Source organism: Onychostoma macrolepis, chromosome 03, assembly GCF_012432095.1.
Source record: "Onychostoma macrolepis isolate SWU-2019 chromosome 03, ASM1243209v1, whole genome shotgun sequence".
Lineage (NCBI taxonomy): Eukaryota > Metazoa > Chordata > Actinopteri > Cypriniformes > Cyprinidae > Onychostoma > Onychostoma macrolepis.
The window spans coordinates 28679333-28700331 of record NC_081157.1 but is presented as its reverse complement, the minus strand read 5'-3'; the positions used below and the strand labels follow the sequence as shown (position 1 = coordinate 28700331).

The window sequence follows — 20999 nt, the reverse complement described above, 5'->3', positions numbered from 1 at the left end:
TGCTCCAGCCCTCATCAAACACACCTGATCCAGCTGATCACGTTAAAGCAGGGATCTCCAACCCTGCTCCTGGAGAGCTACCGTCCTGAAGATTTCAGTTCCAACCCTGCTCTAACACACCTGTCTGAAATTAACAAGTAGCCTTGAAGACCTGATTAGCTGGTTCGGGTGTGTGTGATTGGGCTTGGAGCTGAAATCTGTAGGACAGTAGCTCTCCAGGAGTAGGGTTGGAGACCCCTGTGTTAAAGTATCAGGCAGGTGTGGTGGAGCAGGCTGGACAGTAGGTCACCACCCGAAGCGCAGCTGGAGATCACTGTATCGTGTATCATGGGAGATCTCATTAATAGGCAGTGAACGTTATGGCTGATCGGGTGTATTTGTTTATATTGGTAGTCTACATAAAATAACTAGGTAGCCTAATAAAGTGTGCTATAATAACGCAGCGTGTAGTACATTCGTATTTGCATCTCCTTCGAAAAAGATTTGCTGCCATCCCTACAGATAAAGTTACAGCGTGCGAACAAACACTCCGCGGCGCCACTTCCGGATTGTTCCCGGATTTTGTTTTGCAGCAGAGAGCTGAAAGTGAAATGTGGGAGGCTGAAACACGCGATTTCCTATTTAATTTTTTATATTTTTGAGCTTTTAGGAGATTTTTCAATTCAAGAGGTTTTACATTTCTAACATTATCCGTGAACAAGTACAAACTGATATGAATTAGGTCATTACAATCGCCTCCATAGACTGTAAAAAAAAAAAAAACCCTGTATGATCGCCTCGGCTGTAATATCATCCGAAAGACTGAACTGCATTTAAACAATAATAATAATAATAGGCTAATAATAATAATATTAATAATCTGACTAAAAGAAAAAGAGAGCAGCTATTAGATGTAAAGAATATCAACTCATAATGTGGTGAAATGTATTAAATCTTTTTATTTTATTTTTTAGGCTTAGAAATGTTGTGTTATTCAACAACATGTAACACGTCTGACAAATTTTAATTCTTATTAAAATAAAATAAATCTATATTATAAAACGGCAAGTATGAGTAATAAATCGTTAATATGGGTGCATCAGAAGCAGCGCAGCATCTTTTGTCTGAAGAGGAACCCGGAAGCGCGGCTGTCTGCTGTCTGGCGTCACGGTAATTTCCTCTTTAGCAAAAAGCAATGTCACAATCTCAGCAACAGAGGGAGACAGAGAGCAACAAATCAGTGCAGCAATCCTACAGGTTTGATTGCAGATTAATAAATCACATATTTTCATGTATTAAGACTCCACGTCTATCATACTTGTGTGTGTTCAGCGCAGAACAAGAGCGAACTGCATACACTCTACAGCTGCATCATTAATACAATGTAGGTCTTCAGTTCAACTAACATGACATTCTAGTAAAAAAATAAAATAAAATTGAAAAAAAAAACCCTAAATGGATGGATGCTAATGATGAAACCCCTGAAAAGAAGTAAACTCGGTCATAACGACTCGGGGGTTTCTATGAACGTCCCTTCCTAGCTTCTATATTTGGAAATGACTTCTAGGAAAATAGAAACTGCCAGCTCCATATCCAGTTCCACGTGTTTAACTTCGCTCCCTTTTAAAGCAAAAGAAGAGCTTCGGCCAGCAGCACGTGAGCGATTTTACAGACTGCCACCCATCGATGATCATTAATAGACTGGAGAATGTCGGCGAGGAATTTAGCGCACAATTGGCGTGTGTTGCTGGAAACGGCATCTCCCCCTGCACGGCCCCTGCTTACCTAGTAGCGTGACCATGAAGCAATGCACGAGCAGAGAGATCTTAACATGCACAGAGTCAGTCTGCTGCTCATCTCACCAGCGGGAGCACGTACAGCGCGCACTTAAAGAAACGATATCTGATTCACATCAGCCACATGTTTCTTTCAACCCCGCAGCGCGTCTTTATTCATTCGAGGTAAGTTTCCAGCGGTATTGCATCGATGTGCGTTTGCGCGTGCTTTCAGTGGCAGGTGTGATCGGAATCAGAATACTTATTAATTTCACTGATGGTGATGATGTCATAATAGACATTCTGCTAAACGTTACAATGGGAATTTGCGGCTGAATTTAACACGGGCATATAGAGATCGCCAACGGGATGCGTTTTTTAAAGCATCGGCATGAAATTTTAGGTGCATATTGCTGCTTTTCGCGGATGTTGCTTCCCGACAGAGGCAGACAGATTGTGTCTGAGAGAGTACCTGAACTCTCTGGGGAGTCGAACACACTGTCTGGGACTCAACTGACGCCCAGTTATCTCCTAACAAACGGCGCTTAATAGGTCTGATAGCGTTTTAATAAAGCCTTGCTCGAATCATACGCTTGAAAAGTTCGTGTGATCGCTCACTGTGTTATGTTGTTATTGCATGTGTGTAACATTTTCCCTTGAAGCCATGGCTAAAGAAGGTCACTTGCTGTGATAGAAACAAGCCTAAAAACATCAAATTAATGAACATTCATGGCATTTGCCATATTCGGTTCAAGTTTAGCCTATTTGTGTATAGCACTTTTAACAACCTACATATTGTTTTAAAGCAGCTTCACAGAAAATGCACGTTTAGCTGTTACAATCAGGAAGTATTCTGTCATCATTCAGAGATGAGTGTGTCGAGTAATGCCTAATGGCAGTAATACACAGCTATAAGATGTGGTTAGTAAAAAAAAAAAAAAAATTTGGTTAGTCATATGCTCCGAGACTGTTGTATAACAAATTACAGAGGAAATGAATGCTTTAGTCGTAATTGTGATAAATGTATTTTGTCGTAATAGCTTATTATTATCTGTCAGTGTTTGAATATATATGCACTGTGATTTCAGTGACGGGACTTTGGGGGCAAGATGAGTATTGATCTCAATCCAACTGGCCCGCAAAGTCCCGCTTCTGGGACTCACTCTAACAGCGTGACCAGAGTTAAACTTAAAGTAGTTATTTCACAATCAACTCTATCAGTAACAGGTACTTCATTTAATGTGATTACATCATGTTGACATGTTTGTGCTGGATGATTGTGAGGCAAATGGTTTTATTGCATAAAAGTTGTGCATAATCTTGTTCAATCTGTTTTTGCAGAGATTGCATAAAAAAACCAAAATCAAAAAGAACCGTTATTTTATTAGGGCAAAGAATGGAATGGTTCCATGGATGTAAAAGGTTGTGGAATCAATGCCTATATATATATATATATATATATATATATAACGTTATTTTTAAGAGTGTTGTCTCAAAATCAACACTGTGTTGCAAAAGATTATGATCTGAAACTGTGCTAAAGTTTCTAAATGTAATGCCGCAGGGAGAATGAGGGGCTTTTGGGGGCACTTGTGTTTCAGTTTCACCATCATAATGCCCCTAAAAATCCTTATTGCTCTTGCACTGATCACCGTTTCTATTTTAGATATTTACATGCATATGTTATGAATGCTTAGTCTGCTTTTATTGTAGATGAATTTTGCTTTTGGCATAGAAAGGAGTTGTGTATTCCAAGGACTGACCGCCACAGTCTGCCTACACTTACAATAAAATGACTTTGCTAATACCACCAGTTCCATTCATTTGGGAATATCACACATTATGTTTGGTGCACCAAAGGCAGCTCACTAAATGCCTTACGCATCTGCTGCATCTACTCAAGCGTTCTGTCATCCAGCTGATGGTGGCAACAATCCGCTTTCATTCTCAGTCTCCATTTTATGTCATGCACAGTTTGATATTCTTGCTGAAACGTATAGAACGGGCCCGTCCCCTGAGGGCCACTCAAACAGACAGAACAGACAAGTACCGAAGGAATTTCTACAGTCCGAGTAAATTCGCAGCTCTATGGAAATCATTTGTCTGTCATTACGAAGAATGCTGGTCATGAATGGTTCTATAGGAGTTTGACACTCTACAGGGGCCGTTCACGTCAGTCATGATTTAATTATAAGACACTGCTCAAAGCTATTGCTGACAAGAATGAATGAAGATTGGAGTAATATAGGCTGCTATGTGCTTCATGTAAACAATACAGGTATTTTCCTGATACAACAAAATCAAAGGAATGATCAGCAGGAAAAAAGCAATAGAAACTTTCGTTAGTGTGTTTCAGTGATCTTTTAGTGCACTCTAAAGCATATCATGCTATGTTATTATAAGAACAAGGGGTCTATTGCTAAGTTGAGGGAACAGGATGTGATTCCAAGAATGTGAAGAGCCTAATGCCACATGTTAGTTGGGGATAGTTTTGTTACGACTTGCCAAAGTGCAATGCTTGAGATTATTGTGTAGTAAAATTTCACATTCTCTGTGTCTATTTTTAGTCATCTTAAATAGAATTAAATGGTCTATGGTTCATAATCACTACAGTAACATTACATTTACGGGCCTTTTGGCTTGCATTCTGGCTTGTGCCTCTTTAAAATCTCTGGGCACTGGGCACAAGTCCTGCTGGAATTAGCTGTGGTGCTTTCTCTGTTCTGTGGCTCTGTTACGGCTCAACTCATGGTAATAGGAGAAAGGGAGAGTTTCAGATGGGAAAGTAATTATTGACACCCCACACACCCCTGAACTCACTTCACATGACAGAGTTGTGGTGCCTGCATGTACTGTAATAGATTTTAGTGACACACATTTTGTGCATGTTAATGTTTATTGATATAAATTAGTAAGCAAACAGTGTGAGCAACAAGCCACTTAAGAAAAAAAACCTCTTTAAGAAAACTCCAAACGAGTTCTCACTTAAAATATTTTGACTCTTTAAAGCATAGTGTTGTATTTCCTGCAAAGTCAATGAATACAAAGTTCTTGCTTATTGTTGCTTTCGAAGTCATTAATGCCTCTGAATCAGTTTTAAAGAATGCACTGGAGAGCCATTTGTGCTGAGTTGGCAGTTCACATTAACAGTTTTACATGAAATGGTTTGGGTTGTCAAAAACCCCATGTAGAATCTTGCCCTGACAAAAACAGTCCTCACGCTCCTTAAAGGAATAGTTCACCCAAAAATGAAAATTTGGTGAAAATGTTCTCACTCTCCATTCAGGAGTTTGTATCTTCATTGAAATTGAAGATTTGATTCAGTTTTTTTTAAATGTAGCGTTACATTACTTGCTCAACATCCGCAGTGAATGGGTGCCGTCAGAATGAGAGTCCAAACAGCTGATTAAAATATCACAATAATCCAGAAGTAATGTAAAATATGAGTCCTTTATACATATTATTGCTTTCTCTAGTAAAAAAGTAGTTTTGTCTGAATTAGGAGAGAAATATGCACAGATTAAGCACTGTTTATAAGCCAAAACAGTTTAAAACAAATATGTAAGTGGATTTTGATACGAGACAACAACAGAGGATGCTTAAAAGTGACGGTTTAAAGTTAACAATGTATTAAAGATAGATTTGATTTTCGCAATACTTTAATCAATGAACTGGAGTCGTGTGGATTATTGTGATGTTTTTATCATCAGATGGCACCCATTTACTGCAGAGGATCTACTGGTAAACAAGCGATGTAATGCTAAATTTCTTCAAATCTGTTCTGATGTTTGGTGTTGTTTTATTTATTGTACACAAATAGAAGTAAAGTCAGTGGAGCTCTCATCACAGTCAGTGTACATTATTTGATAACATAAGAAAAGCCAATTATATCTAATTATAAACTAAGTTTAGATAGATTAGCTTAATTTTAAAAGATCAAAAACTGATTAAAAGATCTTATCGTTTGCTCAGACAAGCAAACCTCTAGAGAAGTGATGGGTTGGAGCATAATCTAAGTGAGAACTCACAGCTTGTGCCTCCTGAGTGTCATTCCATGATTTTTTTTTATTATGCGTATCTTGCATGTCACGATAGTAGACAGACAGATCAAACAAAAAAGTTACTTTGGAAACAGGCGGCAAAAAGTGTTTCTCTCTTCTGTAATCTACATCTTCACCCTTCCCTCGGGGTAAAGCCGAGGGCGTATACCACAAAAAGATTTATGTTTTGTAAACATCACGTGCCTATAATTTCAGTGCTTTCAGGGTATTTAATTGAATGGATTAATAACTGATAACTATGGCATGCGATAGATTGCATAGAAAGAATATCATTTTTAAAATTTACATAAGAATGATGTAATTTTTCATTATAGTTTGTCAATCTAAATCAGTACAGTTTTGTTTGTTTGTTAGTTAACAAAATATCAGGCATTGTGAGCTTTAGACAAACTGAACTGAATCCATTGGGAAATAAACTTGTCTAGAAACGATGAGCTGAGAATGCAATTATTACAGTTTAAAAACTAATGTAAACAACCAAATCATCATTATGGCTCACAATAGGCCAGTAAAACTCATTTTTATACAGTTCATACAGTGCATTGCATAGGCCCTCAATCTGCAACCGTAATTAGAGAAGCAATTCATGCACACCGCTTTATAAAAATACCTTTCATAAACAAGAAGAAACACTTAATTTGCAGGGTAGGAAATATCACACCATTAAATATGACCGTTGCAGTGCTTGTAAATGCCAATAGGTATATCTAAAACGTCAAGACGTAACCATGCAATAATTCTTCTGTTAGAAACACCATCCCGTGCAATGACTCTCACAGGTCTCAGCAGGGTAAGATATATATATATATATATATATATATATATATATATAAATTACACGTGACAACCCAGGTGAAAAACAAGTACACTTCCATAATGTACTTAAAGTGCTCTATTTTCATGCACTAATTTTGTACTTAATATACTAAAAATGATCCTTTATTACTTCTTAAGATCAACTTAAGATCATCTGCACTTTTAACATACTATCTTTGTATTTAAATTTAAATGTATTTAGCTACCACTTGTAGTACACTTGAATAAATACAAAGATAGTATGTTAAAAGTGCAGATGATCTTAAGTTGATCTTAAGAAATACTAAAGGATCATTTTTAGTATATTAAGTACAAAATTAGTGCATGAAAATAGAGCACTTTAAGTACATTATGGAAGTGCACTTATTTTTCACCTGGGAAGTCCCCCTTGTGCAACGCAAGAGGAATATGTTTACTGTTTCTTGCCCTACAGTTATATTTAGAAATCAAGAGAAAGTTTGAACAGAAGACAGAGTGCATGTCATTAGAGAGCATCAAACGTCACCTTGCTGCTTCTGCCATGAGTGTATATCTATATCTGACACAGATCAATCCACAGCTTATGCCTTTCAACTTCACTTTGAGGTCATTTTGCTGATTATTTCAAATTTCGCTAACTCCTAGATATCTTTAAACAAAAGGTTGGTTTTAGCTGTTACTTTAAAAAAATTTGTTGTTTTGTCAATCACAGAATATATATATATATATATACTTTCCTACATTTTCTTCAACTTACAGATACTGTGAATGCAGCATCATGTGAAAGCAGTAGTTTTTGTTTACTGATGCCATTGTGGAATTCATTCGCTGTAGTCATGATTTATTTATTCTGTGAGCGAATGTGTCCACTGTCTGGTAATGGGGGGTTACCAAGATAAATCATGTAGTATTCGGCTAGTCATATGATCTCAATCATGCCGTCATGAGACCATCGGCTCAGTGTAAAATAAAATTGCTTTTATTTGGTTGCTGATATGACTGTAGTCTTCATGAGTGGACATCATTTAAAACCTATTTTTCAAAAGTAGACAGGCAGACAGACCGATATTGATCCCGTGTGAGAAACCGTGGTGCACAGTCAAAACCGTTTAATAGACAAAGAGAAAAGTCCACATCTTAAGATACACAATTTATACAGATATGCTAATATTCATTTCTTAAGGTGTTAAAACGGAAGACAATATAGACACTCTGAGTCTGCTTTAATTTAAAATTTGTACACTTCATTTTTTAGTTTTGACCATTTCAGCCTATTTTCTCTCTTACAACATTAGACATTTTCACACATTACCCTCAAATTGTCAGACTGTTCACTTAATCAACGTCTTTCTGTTTTATCCTTAAAATACCATTAAGCACCAAAATACAGGTAAACTGTGTGATGTCTATCATCAGAAATGACTGTTGTCTTCATCTGCATGGCTGATGAGAAGTGCTTTAGTATCTGTCCAATTTGACTGCAATTTTTAGCACAATACTACCCAACTGCAGAGTTCCAGCACTGATGAATGGAAAAGAATGTGGGATCTCTTTTTAAAAAGCGTGAAGCGGATGATGGCGCCACGGTAAAAGATGCCAGTCTACCACGTTTACGGACAATAACAGTCTGTTTATTATAAGTGTGAGCTGCACTTTTCTCATCTGTTGCTTTGAAGAGAGTTCACCCCAAAATGAAAATGTTATCATTTACTCACCCTCATGTCGTTCCAAAACTGTATGAGTTTCTTTCTTCAGCTGAACACAAAAAGAAAATGTTTTTAAGAATGTTGGTAACAGTTGACTTTGGCAATTGACCTCCATAGACATGAGGGTGAGTAAATGATGACAGAATTTTCATTTTTGGGTCAACTATCACTTGCTTGAATGCTTGAACTCTTTAAATTCTGATTGGCTGTCAATGTTTTTATTGTTCATCAGCTGGAGAAAAATATGTTTTAAGAGTTTCCAACCATATCACTCCTCTGTATCACTAGTGTGGTCTTTGCTATTCTTATAGAATTATAAAGATTATTAAAACCTTATAGTTATTGTTATAGCTATCATCCTTGGTGTAAATGAGCCGTTACTGTAAACAGTGCAGAGTGAGGATGAGTGAACCACCCAATTGAACTACTCTGATCGATTCAAACTCAAATAGATAACTTAAGTGATTCAGACCAATTGAAAATAATTTATTTAAAAGGGTTGTTTTCTCCTGAATCAGACTTCACTTGGTGTGATTGTAAACAGCACATCAGCGAACACTGAAGTTTATTCACATCTTTATTGCAGAAATGTTGTCAAGAAAATGTTGACGTTTTAGTGGTTTACAATGCTACATGCTACTTAAAATAGCTTTGCTACTGAAAAGCTATGTGACTGAAAATAGTGACACTGCCATCTCTCTACTGAGAAACATAGCTTTGCCATTGTTAATGACATTACAGCATAGTGGTACATCTTTTCTGTGTTTTTATTGTGTTGACCACTGTTGTTAGAAAGCCCAGAAGTAGATAGTTTGCCACCACAGCAGAGATACCATGACGATTAACAGAAAAAAAATGTAAAGACCTGGGTTTACAAAATAATTATCTCTCACCAAACATGCTATCAAATATGTCTTGCCATCTGGTGCACATTTAAAAGAGATTACAGAGCCGACAATGCTGGTTTTGTTGTTTTGATTTGCCAGTGGGCTCAGTAATGGATCATGCTCTTTAGCTTTCTACACTGTCTTTGTGGTTATCACGAGCACATCACACACTGGTTACATGTTCCTGTGATACAGTAAATTGGCTTCCGACTGCTGTCGCAAACATCTTATTTCTCAACACTCGAAAATAGGGGGTTTTGGCAGCGATGTCTGTCTATCTTTTAGTAAACAGTTTTTAAAAGTGTGTGAAGTGTGTTTTTAATAATCTAAAGCGCATGTTTTTACTATGTTGTCCAATGGAATATATACCTGTACTGTATATGGGAGATAAACCTACTTGTCCAATGGAAAGGTTCCATGGATGTTAAAAGTTCTTCATGGAACCAATAAAGAACATTTATATTCAAGAGTGTATGGTAACTTTTATTCACAACGGATCATGGATGCAATATCTATATTAAAGGAGTGCAGTAGAGTACATTCTACTCTACAGCATTAAATTGATCACCATTTTCGCTCCAAAAAAAAAAAAAATGTAGGTTACACTGACACACTTGGAAGATGAAAAATAAAAATGTAGATTGAACTTAATATGATTATAGTTCACCTAAAAATAAACATTCTGTCATAATTTACTCAACCTTATTTAGTTCCAAATCTGACTTTTTTGAGAAATATGGTCAATGGGCACTAAAACAGTTTGGTTCCCAATATTCTTCAAAATATCTTCAATGTTCTACAGAAGATACATGGAAAGACTTGAGGCTGAGTAAATGATGACTTTCCTTTAACTTGAGCTATTCTTTTAAAGACATTTCATAATGCAGTGGTGGACTGAGCTCCTCACCTCCCAATATTACATAAAGAAGCACATGTCAACTACAGTGCAAATTATCTATTGAGAGGTGTTTTTGTTCTCTTGATCTATTAAAGAGATCAGAGGGGGTGAGGAAAATGCTGACTGGCTCTATTGTCGATGAATGCCTTGCAAGGCTTAAATTTTATGATCCATGCATCCTCTTCCTGCAGGGGTATTACCGCGTGGCAAACCATTAGTCTGCATTCTTTGTATCTGTAATGCTCCTGTTGTGTGGGAGAGGAGCGTAGCCATGCTGTCATGAGTCATGGGGTCAGGGAGAAGCAAGAGAGAGAGACACACACACACACACACACATTAGACGAAGCTCCCTAGCAGTTCAGCTCTTAACTGAAACCACATGCCACCCCCTCACAGCCAAACCAAATGAATGAATGTCTATTTTGAATAAAAGCTGAGCCCAGCTTCATGCATTAAGGTGGCTGGCAGTCATCTGATATTAATTTGCTAGCATGTTTGTCTCATCGCTGCCATTTTTCTTGTCTGCGTTCACAGTGAGGAGCTGTTGTAAGTCTTTGGGTTTTGGGGGAAACGCGCTGCGATGATTCCCTAGTGGTAGTCCTTGAAGATTTACTTCCTGTGCGCTCTTGTGGCTGCTGTGTCTTGGGCCTTTTTCAAGGGGAAATGAGAAAGGAAGCCAGTGCACATGGCTTTTATTTCTGAGTCACATCCTCAGTGTTTCTGCCCACTGAATGGATTTATAGGTTCAGAGTGAAGGACAAGATGCACATAAATTACGTGACGGTATGTGCAACATCTGTAAAGACAGAGGGCAGTTATGGATCAGTGGCAGCGCTTCCCTATCTTTCATTTACATGTTTATATGACAAGGCCAGGGAAGAGTTTTTAGACTAAAACAGATGAGACAGGTTACGACTTGAGTCACTGCTCCCAGAGAAACAGCCAGTTGTTTCAGAAAAAAAGATTCACTGTATGCTACAAGTCCAGACATTTCTCTCATCAGTCAAATCAAACGAAAGTATCAATCACAAATCCATGTCATTTTCACACAACCATCTATCTATCTGTCTATCTGTCACTCTGTCTGTCTATCGCTATGTCTGTCTGTCTGTCTATCAATTCAATTCAAATTAGCTTTATTGGCATGACTGTGTAACATCACAATGTTGCCAAAGCAATACATATATTATACAGATAAATAAAATCTAGGGGAAACGCATATACATGTCCATATTATACATGTAGTATAATATCTATACTATCTACCGCTCTGTCTGCCTGTTTCTCTGTCTATCTATCACTCTGTCTGTCTATCTATCTATCTATCACTCTGTCTCTGTCTGTCTATCTATCTATCTATCTATCTATCTATCTATCTATCTATCTATCTATCTATCTATCTATCTATCTATCGCTCTGTCTGTCTATCTGTCTATCTATCGCTCTATCTGTCTATCTATCGCTCTGTCTGTCTATTTATCTATTGCTCTGTCTGTCTGTCTCTATCTATCGCTCTGTCTGTCTGTCCTATCTATCGCTATGTCTATCTGTCTGTCTGTCTATCTATTGCTCTGTCTGTCTGTCTCTCTGTCTGTCTGTCTCTGTCTATCTATCTATCTATCTATCTATCTATCTATCTATCTATCTATCTATCTATCTATCTATCTATCTATCTATCTATCTATCTATCGCTCTGTCTGTCTATCTGTCTATCTATCGCTCTATCTGTCTATCTATCGCTCTGTCTGTCTATTTATCTATTGCTCTGTCTGTCTGTCTCTATCTATCGCTCTGTCTGTCTGTCCTATCTATCGCTATGTCTATCTGTCTGTCTGTCTATCTATTGCTCTGTCTGTCTGTCTTTCTGTCTATTGCTCTGTCTGTCTGTCTCTCTGTCTATCTATCGCTGTCTCTGTCTATCTATCTATCTATCTATCTATCTATCTATCTATCTATCTATCTATCTATCTATCTATCTATCTATCTATCTATCTATCTATCGCTCTGTCTGTCTGTCTGTCTATCTGTCTATCTATCTATCGCTCTGTCTGTCTCTCTGTCTGTCTGTCTGTCTATCACTCTATCACTCTATCTATCTATCTATTGCTCTGTCTATCTATCGCTCTGTCTGTCTATCTATTGCTCTTTCTGTCTGTCTGTCTATCTATCTATCTATCGCTCTGTCTGTCTGACTGTCTAGCCCTCTGATGCATCGTGGTCAATACAGTGGACAGCTATTTGGAAGCCATTCTGGACCATTTAGCATGTAGCATCATGTCCCAACCACCAACTGGCGAACCCCCAAAGTGTTGTCTACAATTCCATTTAATTTTTGTATTTTTATCTATTTTTTTGTTTTGAGATATTGCATAATATATTCAAGATGGCGGCGGGAAAAGGGGATGCACCATGTACCTCGGGAATAAGTGTTAAATACTTTTATTCTCAGAAAACCAGACAGGTACAAAAAATATTTTTCAGTTAACTAGGACGTCAGACATAGATTCATCCAGATTTTAACAATATTTTTCTTGTACAGTTTTTCTGTGTGGACAGTGGACGTCATGCACCAAAGGGTATAATTCTGCCTATGAGCCTATATATAGGTTCTGCCTTATTTGTATGTTTGATTAAAATTATGATATAATTTACACTTGAATGGTTTTATTGAACATAAATATTAAATAGTCTTCAGATTTGATCATTTATTTCAATGAGTACAATCTATATTTATTTATTAGGTCATATAAAAGTGTAGGCATTACATGTATACTATATGAGTGCAGATATATGTGTGCATGATTGTGTGTGTTTGTGTGTGTTTGTATTTGTGCTCACATATGTATGAATAGATAGCTAGCTGTCTGACAATCTCATTGAAGACATTTATTATTGAATACTACTGGAATTGGTATTTATAGTATTGATGTAATATAATCAAATCATAAAAAAATGGCTACAGAAAAGATAAAAAACTATAGTACAGTAAATCTACAACTTTTGTGGATTAATGTAAAAGGCAAAATAAAGGATTGATGTAAACATCTGAAAACATGGTTTGGAAAAGAGGTACATGGGACCATAAACAGTGTCTGAAAAAGAAAGATGATGAAATATTATCTCCATAGATAATCTAATCCAATTGGTTCACATTCCACGTAATCAATTTCGTTATCATGAAACTTTCATGATCTAAACATGGAATATTCTTGGCCAGTTTCCATAAAACTATGCATTAGGAATAATGCAGTGGTTACTTAGCATTTTGAGCAGTTGTTTCAATTGATAGATCATTGCAATGAAATTAATAAACAGTCGTCTTACTCTTAGATGTGTAATTTGCATTTTTGAAATGGCATTTTGAAATGGCAATACTTAAGTTGTCAACAGGTGATCTTAGTTCAATAAACAAATTCAATAAAATTGAGTTTATGTGTATATCTAAGCAACTGTAAAAAGTGTAGAATGAAGATATTTGGAAAAAATGAAATCAAATGTGATATTAGTGCCAAGGTGATTGTGTAAAGAAACTGTAATAGATACACATAGGGACATTATTATGCAAAAATGCAAACAAAATAACAAAACCGTATTAGTCCATTAAAAATCGCAGTAACACTTTAGTATAGGGACCAATTCTCACTATTAACTAGTTGCTTATTGGCATATTATTAAAATATTGGCTGTTTATTAGTACTTATAAAGCACATATTCTGCATGATCATATTCTACGTCCCTAATCCCTCAATTTAACAACTACCTTACTAACTATAGCGAATTAGGATATTTAGGCAAAAGTCAGTTAATGGTTTTTGTTGTTGTTGTTGTTGTTGTTTTTCAGCACAATCAAGCAGTTCTGAATGCCATCTCAAGCTTTCTAATGTTTTTGGTCTAAGTAATTTGTGGCAAAGAGGCAACAGTTAATTGAATAAATGCTCATTTAGTAAATGAACTGGCATCTCTAAACTGGCAGTAGCATGTTGGATCAGTAGCGCACCAAAACAAACATTCATTCATACAGACCATCCAATCAGTCTTGCAATTTGAACAAAATGGATGGAAAAACCCATGAAAAAATTATAATCATTCTTGACATGTTGACTTTACTGGCAAATAGTCACAGAAAACCAGAAATGGTAACTAATGTCATAAGACTGCAGGTCAGCTGATACAACACCATCTACACTCACAGCTCTGTTACTTGAATTCAAAGGTTCCGGGAAGAAAAAAGGCGATTCTTTTCTTGTGCCAGTTTCCAGGTAGCAGACAGTGAGAAGAGCTCCATATGCTAGCTGTGATCTCCGGAGACTTCAATTAGATCCATCTCTCAGGGTGTGAAAGCCACACCAATATGCTATCATGTTACACCAATTAAGCCATGGTCAGCCTTATCGTGTGATTATAATGCTTTCTACACAGCCAAAAGTGGAGTTTAAAGCCCTTTTCTGGAAAAACATGAGGAATGCTGTGTTTTTTTTTTTGGATGAGTATCTATTGCCAAGCTCCAAATAAACCCGCTGATGCAACTTGTAGAGCTGTTCGAGTGCAGGTCATTAAACCTTGAGAGTAATTATATGGCTTGCTATTATGAAGGTGATCATCTAAGCTGGATTACACATGGGAACAAAATTACACAGTACTTTACTTTCTGAAGAGAAGCAATTACACCCCTGGTGAAACGATTGTAATGTTACAACGTTTTATTAACCATCTTAAAGACAAAGCAGTTGGTCACCACCACTCATGTACTGCATGAATGTTTCTAAATGTTATATTTATTTTCTGTTTGATGACATTATACTAACAAAACATTTGTTTATTGTAATCACTAGATTCCTTTAAATGTTCAGGAGAAGCCACTGGAGACCTTCCTGTTCCCTTTTCCCAGCAGCTACTTGTTAAAGGTGTTTAAAGGTGTCGATTGTGATATTTCTTACTGGTTTTCCACTTAACAGGCAATTGAGTCCAGGTGTTCGGGACAATTGCACAATTGTACTCAGAATTCGTCATGATCATGTTTACATGTTGCCTTCAGGGCCGTCCTTTGGGCGGTGCAACTGATGCGGTTGCCTTGGTTGCCTTTCCCTAGAATTTTGTTCTGGGAACTTGGACAGAAACCCTCAAAAACACATTAGGACACTGTAGATTAGAAAGCAATTTTAAATTAATTTTGTTGCATTGCATAACCTCAAACTGAGTGGCTTTTTTAAAAGATGCACAAACTCGTTTCAAGCAAAAGATTATAATTCTTTGTTAGGTTTAAATGAAAACTACTTTTTCTATTTTGATACTTTCTCAATGTCAAACATTATGTCCGTAATGAAGTTATTTTGTGTGAACTTGAGGGGAAATGACTTCATTCGCTACTGTTCAAACACTTGGAGTAATTTTAGTTTTTTTAAAGAAATGATTACATTTGAGCAAGGATGCATTAATTGATCAAAAGTTGCAGTAAAGACATTTATAATGTTACAAAAGTTTCTTTCTAACTATCCAAGAATCCTGAAAAAAATGCATCACAGTTCCCACAAAAACTTTGATAATAGTAAGAAATGTTTCTTGTGCAGCAAATCAGCATTTTAGAATGATTTCTGAAGTCATGTGACACAGAAGACCGGGGCAATGATGCTGAAAATTGAGAGAAAAGCATAATTTGTTTGCAAATGAAACTCTTTGATATGCCCATCATCTAATAAATTGATATTAAAAATATTTGTCTTAAAATGGCCATAAATACTGTCTTAAATTCTTTTGGACTGCTAAAGTTCTTAGATAGACTGACAAATATCCATTTTCCAATTAGAAAAGGGAAGGTATCATGGTGATTTAAGCATGTTAAGATATATTCCTTTTCATCATTATTTTATGTTTACCCTAGACCATACCCTAGTGAAAAAAATAGTATACTTAAGTACAATTTATTCGTATGTACTTCAGTATGTTGTGGCACACTATACATTGGTATACTTAGTCTGCTACACTGGAACAACTCATTTTGCACTAAATGTATTTTAGTTGTGCAAAAGCAGTGCTGAATTTCAACTAAAGTTGTATTAAATATACTTGTTTGTGCTAAAGTGGAACTATTCCAAGTATACATTCAGCATAAACTTCAAATGTATTTTGGTGACATTACAATTGTAATTCAATTACACTGTAAGAGTGTTGAACATACATTAATATTATACTAATAATAAACTGAGGTCATACTATCCCTTACTTTTAGTGACTTTAAAATGCATTGCAGGCATTCCAAGTAAACTTGAAGTGTGCTAATGGCACAATTATCGTGTGCTTCTAATACAATAAATGAACCTTTATGAATAATGGCACAGCATAAGGAATTACCTTTTACTAACACCCCCAGCATACCTGCCAACTCAGTTATCCAGAGAACATCAGTGGAACATTGGCCACAGACATTTGAACATTAGCTGTAGGAAACTTTACCAGATGAGCCACCAAAGCAGCTACTGTAACTACCTTCTATATGTGACCATGTGCCACAAAACCAGTCATAAGGGTAAATATTTTAAACAAGCTTTCCATTGATGTATGGTTTGTTATGATAGGACAATATCTGGCCGAGATACAATCTGGAATCTGAGGGTGCAAAAAAATAAAAATACTGATAAAATCGCCTTTAAAGTTGTGCAAATGAAGTCCTTAGCAATGCATATTACTAATAAAAATTAAGTCATTATATATATATCGAAAAATCTAAAATTTTGACCCATACAATGTATTTTTGGCTATTGCTACAAATATACCCGTGCTACTTATGACTGCTTTTGTGGTCCAGGGTCACATAATAGTAAAGCTGCTTTGCAACCATTCAAAATTGTGAAAAGCACTATTTGTGTACTGCATCATCATGAATTATCATTATTATAATTATTTGTAACTCAAAACAATTATTTTTATCTAAACTATTTTTATACTCAAGTAGAACTGAAATACAGTGTATTGTATTGTACATTTAATCATAACAGGTCAACAGAGGATTCAACTAAAATAAATTACTGAAGTATTATTTCAATATTTAACAAATTAAATAGTTTTATTTGAAAATCCTCCATTGTTACATTTGTGCTGTAGGCAAAAGTTGTGTTTGGAAACTCTGCCCTTAAAGCACCTGTTAGCAGAAACATACTGGATTTTTCAATTCACACCTCACATTTTCTTTGGTTTGCCCAAAAAATAAATAAAAAATAAATAAAAAATCATCTTCAAATAAGATGATCATCTTACAATAATTTAATTATTATCAAATTTGAAATCCATGGTGAGACTTGTGTCTTTAGCTGTAATGAGTTTCTAGACTCTAAAGGTTTCTTCTGAAAAAATGTGCCAAATCTGCAACACAGATTCCCAATAATGTGCACTCTGCCGAATTCAGATGTTTAGCAAAAGCACAGCAAAACACATTGTTGGTGAATTTCAGAGCTCATCAAAGTATAAGGTGAGGAGAGACTGACTTATCAAGCCCCCTTCACCGAACATACTGTAGCCTATATTTAGGCCGCTGTTAAAATCACATTATTAAACTACTTAAGACACATTTAAAGGGTGAAGGAACAAACAAATATCAATACACAGAATATGACATTGTCTCTTGTGCCATAGTCTTAGGTGAGAACTCATACAGCGGCCTTGTTTATTTTAATGATGACAACATACAATACAAACAATCCCCACAGACATACATTATGGCCTTCATACAGCTACAGGATCTTAAGATGAGTTGCTTCATTCATCCCTTATCGACACTTATTGTTGGGCTGAGTGAGCATGCACATGTCATTGGGGTTATGAAGTGGCGTCCTCTTTCAAAGGTTTCGTCCAGTAAGTTTATATGGGTGTGTATGTGTGAAAATCACTTTTAACAATTTCAAACATGTTGTAGATGGAATTAAGAACCTAGCCAGTGTACTTTCTTAAAGATGAATATATATATATATATATATATATATATATATATAAGTATAGTATTTTACAAATGAATTTGTAGTGCACTAAGTTTGTGCTTAATGAAAGCATGAAATGGCTACATTTAGAGTGTATTTTCAGTTAGTATTATAGACATGTCAATCTATTTTTAGTATACTTATCATGAAATAAATATATTTTAAATACAATTAAGTATATTTATTTTTCACTAGGCTATATACAACCCTGAAGGACTGAAGTTACAGTTGTTTTGTTTTTCAGCTTCCAGCAACCAGATGCACTTCATGGCGATAGATAAAGAAAACCCCATGCGCAAGGAGTTAATAAGTCAAACAAGTAAGAGCATTGTCTACAATTTCAAGATGCTCTCGGAGGAAGTAAACAAGCAGACATGCAGACATGAAATTAAGAACCCTCTTCTTTCCCCCCTTCCATGTGACTGCAGAGGCATATGACTTCCATAACTTCATCGCTCATTAACCGCTGATGGTAGGACACAATTGAGCGAGTGTTTGTGGAACTTGCCCTAGATATTCAGATCTCAGTCCTTGGCTCTGGCTGTTGGGCAGATCTTCTCCTGTTTCAGATAACTTCACCCTGCCTAACAACAGATCATGAGGAGCTTCACATGAGAGTCCCGTGTAAGAAGTGAATTATGGGATACAAAGGCCAGTTATGTCCATTTAAATCCCTTAACAAGCACCACAGCAAACAAAAGACAGATTAGCATGATTTACCATGGCGGTATCATTAAATTACCTCATCTACGCATGAGCCAAGAATTGAGTTACTTTTATAGATGTGTGCAGTATATGTAAGCACTGTGTGTTCTTTGTTCATTAATGGTTTGGTACACCAGATTTTTGTAAGGTCTTGAATAGAGCTAGCACTGGTTAGACCAAAAATGCATATAGGAAATAGTCAGAGGTATCTTTCAAAACCAATATTCCCTATTAGCATTAAAGCTAGCATGAACGACTTTAGGCTAGGCATCGTCTGGGCTTGACTGGGATAGGATCTCGTCTAAAAAGCACTGCATTATATAAAATACATAATTAAAATGTTGATTATATTATGTTGTATATTTTAAAATAACTCCAAACAATAAAGTGAAAACGATCAAAAGCCTATTGTTGTCTGTGGTTCGTGTGTAAATAAAAACTGATGGTATGTTGCCACCTAGTGGTAGATTTCATGCAACCAGCAGACCGATGTCTAGTTTCATTCAGCTCGGGCATTCACAGAAAAGACAACAAGCTCTATTAATGAACCTGATGTCATTTCTGTGTAATGCTGGGAATGAGAGCGAGGACAAGCATTAGACCTAGAGAAAGGACGCACACCATTTATGAGGAGACTTTTAAGGACACAAGGTGGGTGGGAGCTAGATTTCCTCTTTGGCCTAGAAAAGACAACACAATCTTTGCCAGCTTCAGAATTCCCATCGTTCCCTGGATATTAACACATTCATTTTAGGTAAAGGAAATTGCACACCAGTCCAGCTATGGTCATATTCAAAGCTCTGGAATGATCCATTCATCATGTTCTGTGTGTTCTATGTTCTATGTTGAATCAGTGTAATTCCTCTTTAATGTTACATAGAAATTCTTCTAGGCATCAACTGTGTATTAAAACTTACTATCTTTCCTTTGCGACTTAAAAAAGTAAAAAGACATTTGAAAGTGTTCAGATTAAGTGTATGAAGGTATATTTAAAAGTTAATTCAGCGGTTCTCAACCATTTTCACATTGTTCACAACAACGTTCAAAAGACCACTGACTTTTTATGTTGTTTGTGATTTACTCTAAAATGTCATTTTATGTCATAAAGCAATTAACTGTTTCTAGTTTTTGGGATGTTGGAGCCCCCTAGTTAAGTGAGTGGAAATCCCTGTTGTGCTTTACACCTGTATTTGTTGCTTATGTAAAAAAACAAAAAACAAAAACATTCACCCTTTTTGTGTATCCACTCACCAAACTTATACTCTGAACAGACGTTTGGGGCAGAGCAGGAGAAAGAATCAGAAGCCATTTGCCTTATTAAGGAAGTATATCATCAGAATTAATTTGAAACTGGTAGCCTTCAAGGGTTTTAAAAAAAAAAATGTAGGTCTACATACAGCTGCTTTAAGCACACCATGGAAGTGTGAGGCCCTTTATTGGGCCACAGCGCACACCTAGGCCCAATTATTAATTTGTTTAGTTATATCATTTATAATTTGAATAAGAGAACAACACCAATAAACTTCGGGTAATCAAAAAAAATAAAATAAATGTTTTATTCATTACATCATAGATTGGATTTTTATTTATTTTTTCTTCAGGAAACGGACAGACTGGAATAAATAACAACACAGTAGGAACAATAAACGATATGGCAAGACAAAAATGTAATAATAAAACCAAAGTTTGACCAGTTATGAGTAACGTTAGGCTAAAACATCTAAATGTCTGTATCACTGTCAGATTCTGAGCCGACCCAGGACGCATAACTTACCATCAGACTCTCCATCACTCATGGCATTTAGTGTTTCTAATACCTACCTTCCATAAATCACCTTCTTTTAGTCATTTTGACTTTATTTATGAAACTGCCCAGACAGCAACATAGTTTTGGTCCAGAACCAGCCCACATCTGGCCCGTGTGAAATCCATGCGGGCCGGATGTGGGCCGGATCTGGGCCGACACTGCTTGCTGTCTTGGTGATAACAATAGAAGCCCAATAGAAACATCACAGAAACCATCACAGAAATTTTAATGGTTTCCAGTAAAATACCATTATTAACCATTAGCTTTTTCCAGTAAAACCATTACAAAATTCCTTTTTGTAGTGTGTTTTGGGCATTTTTCCAATAGGATTTAACATCAAGGATTTAACAATAGAATCCATCAGTAGACACCATTATAGTTTCCATTAAAACCAATACAATTCCCATTATAACCATTAA

At 36.2% G+C, this 20999-nt stretch overlaps 1 long non-coding RNA gene across 1 annotated transcript; it reads left to right on the top strand.

Annotated features, from left to right (window-relative positions):
* Positions 1-1578: 1578 nt before the first annotated feature.
* Positions 1579-18631, top strand: LOC131536290 (uncharacterized). The gene is made up of 3 exons (XR_009269904.1): positions 1579-1940; positions 18313-18387; positions 18497-18631. It is a non-coding gene; the product is annotated as an uncharacterized LOC131536290 (long non-coding RNA).
* Positions 18632-20999: the final 2368 nt, after the last annotated feature.